The 10958-nt window shown below is 39.8% G+C and overlaps 1 pseudogene; it reads right to left on the reverse strand.

Moving 5' to 3' along the window:
- Positions 1-3496: 3496 nt before the first annotated feature.
- On the reverse strand, positions 3497-3955 carry LOC149216962 (putative cyclic nucleotide-gated ion channel 20, chloroplastic pseudogene; annotated as a pseudogene).
- Between the last annotated feature and the right edge of the window lie 7003 nt (positions 3956-10958).

Genomic DNA, 10958 nt, shown 5'->3' on the forward strand with positions numbered 1-10958 from the left:
CCTCACCCTTGTTCTCTGATACCCATCTAGAGACTAGAACATCATGACCACGCACTCAAGTAGTCCCATCGTCAAATCCCAAGTCTCAACACTGGATATGCAGTGGAAAGTTGAAGCTCCCAGCCTCGAGTAAAGTAGAGAAAGAGGGAATTTCCAGTGACTCCCACCCAGCAATTATAGAAATTTGCCGACATCTAGATAATGTCATGTTATCAAATAAGTCAACAAATTCACAGTTCTGCTCTAAAATGGAGTCATATTGTCCACAAATTGAGAGTGTTACTTGGAGTTACCGACATAAGATTTCTTGAGGCTATATTGGAATTACAGTTAGAATAATCACAACGGGTTAAATGTCCCTTGCATATGTCCATCCACAATATGAAACTGCAAGATAGATGAAATTCTTGAAAGGTCTCTTAGTCCCATTCTCAGGCCTTTAGTTGGCCAGAATTTTTTAGCTCGGACCTCCTATAGGTGTAGACTCTGTCAACGCTTCCCCTATGTAAAGTGCTTCTTGACCAGTAACTGATTAATCAATAGTGCTGCCTTCGAAGCCAATGACTACTCTTACTCTACCAAACTGATTGCATCCTGTTCACCAATGAATCATCAAGGAGAAGAAGGATTTAAAGAGGCCTTTCTTGTTGATTATTCCCCATTGGCAGGTACATGGCATGTTTCTAGTTGTTTCAGACCATGGCGATGGTATAAAATTGTTGTAATACAAATGTCTTGGTCTCTTGCTGTATTGCCTGCAAGTGCAAGCTGCGTAGCATGCTTGTGGTTGGTTCATGTAAATCTTTCCTTGTGCCCATAGTTTTAAGTACCCACATGTATACATGCCACTGTCATGCATCTGTAAGCCCTTTATGTAAATGCCAACTTTTTTGTTTCGTTTGAGTGCAGACATAGGAGCTGATGAAACTGCTGCCATTTGAAGAACTGTAGAGCTTTGGAACATTTTGACAAATTACATATTCTAAAAAAACACATTTAATGATTTCTTCTTCAAAACAGGGTTTTGAAGAAGAATCAATCTCACATTTGACTTGACAAGACGGAGTCTAACATCGGCTCCAATTGGGATGGCAGCTGCCGCTTCGTGGAGGTGCCAAGAACTGCAGATCTTTGGGAGATCAGACAGTGCCTCCATCCATTGGGCAATGGAGTCATGATTTCAACAGACAACATGAGACTTTCGGCTCATTTATGGACTGAAACTTGACTGAAAAGACTGAAGAACTGACTCAGCAAACCTCACACTAAAACTATAATGAAACTGGAACAAAATGTTGCCTTTTGACTGCTTATTTATTTACAAAATCTACCCTACTTTGCTGTAAAAACACTAGATCAGGTAATACTGAAGTGCCAGATCAACCATTCAAGTAAACCTGAGAACGATGCCGCTTGAGAATGCTTCCACCAGGACACAGATGTAATTGTTGGCAGCCTTTCATGTGCGTAATGAGCCTGGTCACGTAAAATACAGCCTGATCCATCAATCAAACCGAAAAACATGTCCATGTATGCTGCTATTGGATCACGAAAGCTAGACTCCGTTGGCTGCCCCAACTCTGCAATACATACCTCCAGCTGCACACTGTCAATGTAAACTTCTGTAGGCAATTCTATGATTTCTTGTTTCAATGGAGGAAGGATTTCCAAGAACCTTTTAGGGTCTTGGAAATCATATGACTGGATTTGCTCATCTAAACATTGAATCTCCCTTTCGATTCTTTCAACAACTAACTCACAAAATCTAGTTTTAGTTTCAAAAGGGAACTTTGGAGATTTCAACCAATGAAGCATGACACTGAAAAAATCTTCATCAAATTCAGAATCTGCTAACTCATTTCTTACTTCTTGGAGTCGCCAGGTGAATGGTTCAACCTGCATATGTGTCTGACTGCTGTCCACCATCAGCATCAGATATGCAATTTGATTTCATGTACTGGGACAAGACAATCAACAAGTCGAATGTTCTTCCCCAGTATGGTCGCCAATATGTTAGCGCTTGAATTTGGCCTCAGGCTGAAAAAGAAAAAATCCAAGGCAACATCAAACCACTTAGCCTCGTAGCTAGCCCTACGGGGACAGGAGAGGGCTCTCTCCGGGTCTATCTCGGCAAAAGGTCTTCAAAGGGGCTGAGATGACCGATATGAATACTGATTTTAGGCTAATAAATTGATAAAAATGGGTTTTTAATAAAATGATGGGGTTTTTCTGGGCTGCATGGGGTAAAGAAACAGCTTGAACAGAGAAATGTAATCAAAAACACAGATTATCTCCTGAGGCAAGGTAGGCAAGAAATTTTAACATCAAATTGAGATTAAATGGAATGGCAAGACTGCTGAGGAGCTGACAAGGGCATAGAAGATGAATCCTTGTCAAACAGAAGAAAACATTAAATATGAACAAACTTAAAGGCAGAGCATATAAATTATGAATTCTACCTTAACACTTCATTTGTTCAAATGGAAACGATCATGAAATGACATGAACACATAACAGGCTACATATGAAACAAAAGAGGACACAAATGTTAAATCTCATACCACAGGAATCTCAGAGGTCAGATCTGCATTTTTTAATTAAAATCTCTGTCAAAATCTGTACAATGAAGCTCTGTTCTCTCTCCTCCACCAGCGCTCAGAACTCTCTCTTTTTTTCTACAAATGTTTTTTAATACAATTAAAGCTCAGAAGAAAACTGATGCATGAAAAGATGGAACTGTTTCAACAGGCACTATGAAAAATAGTAAAACGCCACTCATCGATTCCTAAAGATTAGCGCATACATATCTGTGACCAATACAAAGGCGGAAGTTGTAGTGTGAACCCTCCAAATCATAACTGACGACTAGGATAGGCAATCTGTCCCTATTTTTCTGCTCAGCATCGATGTCTTCGTTCTAATTTTGTTTTCGACCTGGACTGCCACGTTATACTTTCCATTTCCTCTTGCTGTTAGACCAAAATGGCATGTGGAATGTGGAGGTTGCCTTTCTGACAAGCGCATTGCAAAATCAAGCCACGTTACTATTTGAAACAAAACCATTTTTACATACAGTAAATGGACCAAGAACCTTTCCCCTACAGGTCGATGAAAAACCATTTTTTCTAAAAACAGGGCATCGTTTCCCTTGAATTCCTCTGATGGCCAATTAAGAGATAAATGCTGGAGCGCAGATCCCTTTGAATCGTTAACTGAAGTCTTGAAATAGGAATCGAATCCTATGTCTTCTTCTGTGATGTATATCTTCGTTCCAATTTACAGTATTTTGGCTCCGTTTGAATAGCGCTCTTGGGCCATATTCATGAGCCAGCTGTTGCTACCCAAATCACTACCGCTGCACACAGACTGTTCTACTAGAAATTTCTCTTTGGCCAGTTCGTCGGAACCTCTTGTTGTTATTCTATAGTGGAGTGTGCTCGAGCACCACATAAGCAGTTCTTCACCACATATGTCTCCTCCAGAAAGATTAACTGAGTCATCTTTGCCAGTGCTTTCCAAGTTTCCTCGCAGAATAAAAGATCATTTTATCTATAGGATAGCCTATCCTTAGAATTTCACTTCCACCTATGTAAAGGCGCTGCCTTAACCGTTCACAAATAGCATCCAGTACTTGATCATCCATAACAGTAAAAATGCGCACTTTCTTGACAAGATCTAAACAAAGATGGCTTCGAATTTCCCTTTGTAAGTCCTCAGGTAAATCCTCCAGCAACTGTTCTTCATTAACGCCCCGATTTGCTGCCCACTTGAACCGTTCAGATTGCCTCACTCGCCTTCGCACAGATACTGGCAATCGACGACGATCCATCCACAGTTCCACATCACGCTGTCTCAACTGCATTTCTAATCTCCTGCGGCCAAGAGATTGGAGAAAATTTTGCATATTTCCAATAAGCAGAGCAAAGAGCAATAGGCCCAGTCCAATAATTCCCATTGAAAACAACACTTCCCACACAAAAAGACTTGGGACTTGATTGCTAGCTAGAGTGCTGATTTGCTGAAAACCGCAGAACAATGAATAAATGTACTTGGTGATGACACTATTTGTTATTGTCAGCGGAATTGCTGGTTGAGTATATGCAATATGTAAACACCGTTGAAAGAGCACCTTGTAGACAATCTGTGCTATTTGAATTATTTAACCATAGTTGCCAACAACAAAACTTCATGAACAAAATATTGTTTCTAAGCACATGGACAAGTAAAATGCACTTATCAAAAGTGGTCACCTGTGGTAGCTCAGAAATAAGATATCCTCCGACATTCAGTTTTGCTATTAATAGGCCTCACCCTTGTTCTCTGATACCCGTCTAGAGACTAGAACATCATGACCACACACTCAAGTAGTCCCATCGTCAAATCCCAAGTCTCAACACTGGATATGCAGTGGAAAGTTGAAGCTCCCAGCCTCGAGTAAAGTAGAGAAAGAGGGAATTTCCAGTGACTCCCACCTAGCAACTATAGAAATTTTCCAACATCTAGATAATGTCATGTTATCAAATAAGTCAACCAATTCACAGTTCTGCTCTAAAATGGAGTCATATTGTCCACAAATTGAGAGTGTTACTTGGAGTTACTGACATAAGATTTCTTGAGGCTATATTGGAATTACAGTTAGAATAATCACAACGAGTTAAATGTCCCTTTCATATGTCCATCCACAATATGAAACTGCAAGATAGATGAAATTCTTGAAAGGTCTCTTAGTCCCATTCTCAGGCCTTTAGTTGGCCAGCATTTTTTAGCTCGGACCTCCTATAGGTGTAGACTCTGTCAACGCTTCCCCTATGTAAAGTGCTTCTTGACCAGTAACTGATTAATCAATAGTGCTGCCTTCGAAGCCAATGACTGCTCTTACTCTACCAAACTGATTGCATCCTGTTCACCAATGATCATCAAGGAGAAGAAGGATTTAAAGAGGCCTTGCTTGTTGATTATTCCCCATTGGCAGGTACATGGCATGTTTCTAGTTGTTTCAGACCATGGCAATGGTATAAAATTGCGGTAATACAAATGTCTTGGTCTCTTGCTATATTGCCTGCAAGTGCAAGCTGCATAGCATGCTTGTGGTTCGTTCATGTAAATCTTTCCTTGTGCCCACGGTTTTAAGTACCCACATGTATACATGCCACTGTCATGCATTTGTAAGCCCTTTATGTAAATGCCAACTTTTTTGTTTCATTTGAGTGCAGAGATAGGAGCTGATGAAACTGTTGCCATTTGAAGAACTGTAGAGCTTTGGAACATTTTGACAAATTACATATTCTAAAAAAACAAATTTAATGATTTCTTCTTCAAAACAGGGTTTTGAAGAAGAATCAATCTCACATTTGACTTGACAAGATGGAGTCTAACATCGACTCCAATTGGGATGGCAGCTGTCGCTTCGTGGAGGTGCCAAGAACCGCAGATCTTTGGGAGAGCAGACAGTGCCTCCATCCATTGGGCAATGGAGTCATGATTTCAACAGACAACATGAGACTTCCGACTCATTTATGGACTGAAACTTGACTGAAAAGACTGAAAAACTGACTCAGCAAACCTCACACTAAAACTATAATGAAACTGGAACAAAATGCTGCCTTTTGGCTGCTTATTTATTTACAAAATCTACCCTACTTTGCTGTAAAAACACTAGATCAGGTAATACTGAAGTGCCAGATCAACCATTCAAGTAAACCTCAGAATGCTGCCGCTTGAGAATGCTTCCACCAAGACACAGATGTAATTGCTGGCAGCCTTTCATGTGCGTAATGAGCCTGGTCACGTAAAAGACAGCCTGATCCATCAATCAAACCGAAAAACATGTCCATGTATGCTGCTATTGGATCACGAAAGCCAGACTCCGTTGGCTGCCCCAACTCTGCAATACATACCTCCAGCTGCACACTGTCAATGTAAACATCTGTAGGCAATTCTATGATTTATTGTTTCAATGGAGGAAGGATTTCCAAGAACTTTTTAGGGTCTTGGAAATCATATGACTGGATTTGCTCATCTAAACATTGAATCTCCCTTTCGATTCTTTCAACAACTAACTCACAAAATATAGTTTTAGTTTCAAAAGGGAACTTTGGAGATTTCAACCAATGAAGCACGACACTGAAAAAATCTTCATCAAATTCAAAATCTGCTAACTCATTTCTTACTTCTTGGAGTCGCCAGGTGAATGGTTCAGCCTGCATATGTGTCTGACTGCTGTCCACCATCAGCATCAGATCTGCAATTTGATTTCATGTACTGGGACAAGACAATCAACAAGTCAAATGTTCTTCCCCAGTATGGTCGCCAATATGTTAGCGCTTGAATTTGGCCTCAGGTTGAAAAAGACAAAATCCAAGGCAACATCAAACCACTTAGCCTCGTAGCTAGCCCTACAGGGACAGGAGAGGGCTCTCTCCAGGTTTATCTCGGCAAAAGGTCTTCAAAGGGGCTGAGATGACCGATATGAATATTGATTTTAGGCTAGTAAATTGCTAAAAAGGGGTTTTTAATAAAATGATGGGGTTTTTCTGGGCTGCATGGGGCAAAGAAACAGCTTGAACAGAGAAATGTTATCAAAAACACAGATTATCTCCTGAGGCAAGGTAGGCAAGAATTTTTAACATCAAATTGAGATTAAATGGAATGGAAAGACTGCTGAGGAGCTAACAAGGGCATAGAAGATGAATCCTTGTCAAACAGAAGAAAACATTAAATATGAACAAACTTAAAGGCAGAGCATATAAATTATGAATTCTACCTTAACACTTCATTTGTTCAAATGGAAACGATCATGAAATGACATGAACACATAACAGGCTACATATGAAACAAAAGAGGACGCAAATGTTAAATCTCATACCACAGGAATCTCAGGGGTCAGAGCTGCATTTTTTAATTAAAGTCTCTGTCAAAATCTATACAATGAAGCTCTGTTCTCTCTCCTCCACCAGCGCTCAGAACTCTCTTTTTTTTTCTACAAATGTTTTTAAATACAATAAAAGCTCAGAAGAAAACCGATCCATGAAAAGATGGAACTGTTTCAACAGGCACTATGAAAAATAGTAAAACGCCACTCATTGGTTCCTAAAGATTAGCGCATACATATCTGTGACCAATACAAAGGCGGAAGTTGTAGTGTGAACCCTCCAAATCATAACTGAAGACTAGGATAGGCAATCTGTCCCTATTTTTCTGCTCAGGATCGATGTCTTCGTTCTAATTTTGTTTTCGACCTGGACTGCCACGTTATACTTTCCATTTCCTCTTGCTGTTAGACCAAAATGGCATGTGGAATGTGGAGGTTGCCTTTTTGACAAGCGCATTGCAAAATCAAGCCACGTTACTATTTGAAACAAAACCATTTTTACATACAGTAAATGGACCAAGAACCTTTCCCCTACAGGTCGATGAAAAACCATTTTTTCTAAAAACAGAGCATCGTTTCCCTTGAATTCCTCTGATGGCCAATTAAGAGATAAATGCTGGAGCGCAGATCCCTTTGAATCATTAACTGAAGTCTTGAAATAGGAATCGAATCCTATGTCTTCTGCTGTGATGTATATCTTCATTCCAATTTACAGTATTTTGGCTCCGTTTGAATAGCGTTCTTGGGCCATATTCATGAGCCAGCTGTTGCTACCCAAATCACTGCCGCTGCACACAGACTGTTCTACTAGAAATTGCTCTTTGGCCAGTTCGTCAGAACCTCTTGCTGTTATTCTGTAGTGGAGTGTGCTCGAGGCACCACGTAAACAGTTCTTCACCACATATGTCTCCTCCAGAAAGATTAACTGAGTCATCTTTTCCAGTGCTTTCCAAGTTTCCTCGCACAATAAAGATCATTTTATCTATAGGATAGCCTATCCTTAGAATTTCACTTCCACCTATGTAAAGGCGCTGCCTTAACCGTTCACAAATAGCATCCAGTACTTGATCATCCATAACAGTAAAAATGCGCACTTTCTTGACAAGATCTAAACAAAGATGGCTTCGAATTTCCCTTTGTAAGTCCTCAGGTAAATCCTCCAGCAACTGTTCTTCATTAACGCCCCGATTTGCTGCCCACTTGAACCGTTCAGATTGCCTCACTCGCCTTCGCACAGATACTGGCAATCGACAACGATCCATCCACAGTTCCACATCACGCTGTCTCAACTGCATTTCTAATCTCCTGCGGCCAAGAGATTGGAGAAAATTTTGCATATTTCCAATAAGCAGAGCAAAGAGCAATAGGCCCAGTCCAATAATTCCCATTGAAAACAACACTTCCCACACAAAAAGACTTGGGACTTGATTGCCAGCCAAAGTGCTGATTTGCTGAAAACCCCAGAACAATGAATAAATGTACTTGGTGATGACACTATTTGTTATTGTCAGCGGAACTGCTGTTGAGTATATGCCATATGTAAACACCGTTGAAAGAGCACCTTGTAGACAATCTGTGCTATTTGAATTATTTAACCATAGTTGCCAACAACAAAACTTCATGAACAAAATATTGTTTCTAAGCACATGGACAAGTAAAATGCACTTATCAAAAGTGGTCACCTGTGGTAGCTCAGAAATAAGATATCCTCCGACATTCAGTTTTACTATTAATAGGCCTCACCCTTGTTCTCTGATACCCATCTAGAGACTAGAACATCATGACCACGCACTCAAGTAGTCCCATCGTCAAATCCCAAGTCTCAACACTGGATATGCAGTGGAAAGTTGAAGCTCCCAGCCTCGAGTAAAGTAGAGAAAGAGGGAATTTCCAGTGACTCCCACCCAGCAACTATAGAAATTTGCCGACATCTAGATAATGTCATGTTATCAAATAAGTCAACAAATTCACAGTTCTGCTCTAAAATGGAGTCATATTGTCCACAAATTGAGAGTGTTACTTGGAGTTACTGACATAAGAATCTTGAGGCTATATTGGAATTACAGTTAGAATAATCACAACGGGTTAAATGTCCCTTGCATATGTCCATCCACAATATGAAACTGCAAGATAGATGAAATTCTTGAAAGGTCTCTTAGTCCCATTCTCAGGCCTTTAGTTGGCCAGCATTTTTTAGCTCGGACCTCCTATAGGTGTAGACTCTGTCAACGCTTCCCCTGTGTAAAGTGCTTCTTGACCAGTAACTGATTAATCAATAGTGCTGCCTTCGAAGCCAATGACTGCTCTTACTCTACCAAACTGATTGCATCCTGTTCACCAATGAATCATCAAGGAGAAGAAGGATTTAAAGAGGCCTTGCTTGTTGATTATTCCCCATTGGCAGGTACATGGCATGTTTCTAGTTGTTTCAGACCATGGCAATGGTATAAAATTGTTGTAATGCAAATGTCTTGGTCTCTTGCTGTATTGCCTGCAAGTGCAAGCTGCGTAGCATGCTTGTGGTTGGTTCATGTAAATCTTTCCTTGTGCCCACAGTTTTAAGTACCCACATGTATACATGCCACTGTCATGCATCTGTAAGCCCTTTATGTAAATGCCAACTTTTTTGTTTCATTTGAGTGCAGAGATAGGAGCTGATGAAATTGCTGCCATTTGAAGAACTGTAGAGCTTTGGAACATTTTGACAAATTACATATTCTAAAAAAAACACATTTAATGATTTCTTCTTCAAAACAGGGTTTTGAAGAAGAATCAATCTCACATTTGACTTGACAAGACGGAGTCTAACACTTCCTATATCCAGCACCAGAGTTTCAAGTGATGGTTGCAAATGGAGGAACAATAAATTTCTCTAGAAAGTGCCATAATATCAAGCCATCCATGGGAGAATGTGTATTGACTAGCCCAATGCTTTCCATTCCAATGGGAGGTGCTGATGTTGTACTAGGATTCCAATGGCTACAGTCCTTGGGTACAATAGCTTTTAATTTTCAAGAACTTTTCATGAAATTTTATGCAGAAGGAAAGGAAGTTGAATTAAGGGGTTTTGCAGGGAAACCAGGAAAGATAATCAACTCTAACGGTATGACAATGCTTCTAAAAAAGGAGCAAAGAGGTGTAATTGCACAATTATGTTTGCTAAATGTTTCCACATCTAAATCATTTATTTCTCTAGATCTCCAAAAAGTCTTGGATAGTCATTCCAAGGTATTTGAGACTCCCAAAGGTCTCCCACCTATTCGTGATCATGATCATCCTATTCATCTGATTCCAGGAAGTGTTCCTCCAAACATCAGGCCGTACAGATATTCTTATGCCCAAAAGAGTGAAATTGAATGTATGGTTGTAGAAATGCTAGAGGCTGTTACAATTCAACCTAGTCAAAGTTCTTTCTCTGCTCCAGTAGTATTGGTGCACAAGAAGGATGGATCATGGCGCATGTGTCTGGATTATGGGGAGCTCAACAAGCTCATTATCAAAGACAAGTTTCCCATTCATGTCATTAATGAATTACTGGATGAATTGCTTGGATAAATTTACTTCACCAAGTTGGATCTTCGTTCAGGATATCATCAAATCATAATGAAGACTGAAGACATTCCGAAAACAGCATTTAGAACTCATGAGGGTCATTATGAATTTTTGGTCATGCCTTTTGGCCTTACCAATGCACCTTCTACATTTCAAGGTTTGATGAATTCCACTTTCAAACCCTTCCTTAGAAAATTTGTGTTAGTATTTTTTGATGATATACTAATCTACAACAAGTCTTGGAAGGATCATGTTGAACATGTTGACAGGGTGCTACAACTATTAGAGGAGAAATAGTTATATGCAAAAATATCCAAATGTTTCTTTGGAGTACAAGAGGTGGAATATCTAGGTCATATTGTATCTCATGAAGGAGTTAAGGTAGACCCTAGCAAAATTAAAGCCATTAAGGGATGGAAAATTCGACATCCATAAAGCATCTACAAGGATTTATCGGGTTAACAGGGTATTATCGCAAGTTTGTTAAGAATTATGGGAGAATAGCAACACCTCTAACAACATTATTGAATAAAGA

Source organism: Pinus tabuliformis, chromosome 1_1 (genome assembly GCF_031772625.1).
Source record: "Pinus tabuliformis cultivar Carrire ecotype Pingquan chromosome 1_1, CPIR1, whole genome shotgun sequence".
Classification (NCBI taxonomy): domain Eukaryota; kingdom Viridiplantae; phylum Streptophyta; class Pinopsida; order Pinales; family Pinaceae; genus Pinus; species Pinus tabuliformis.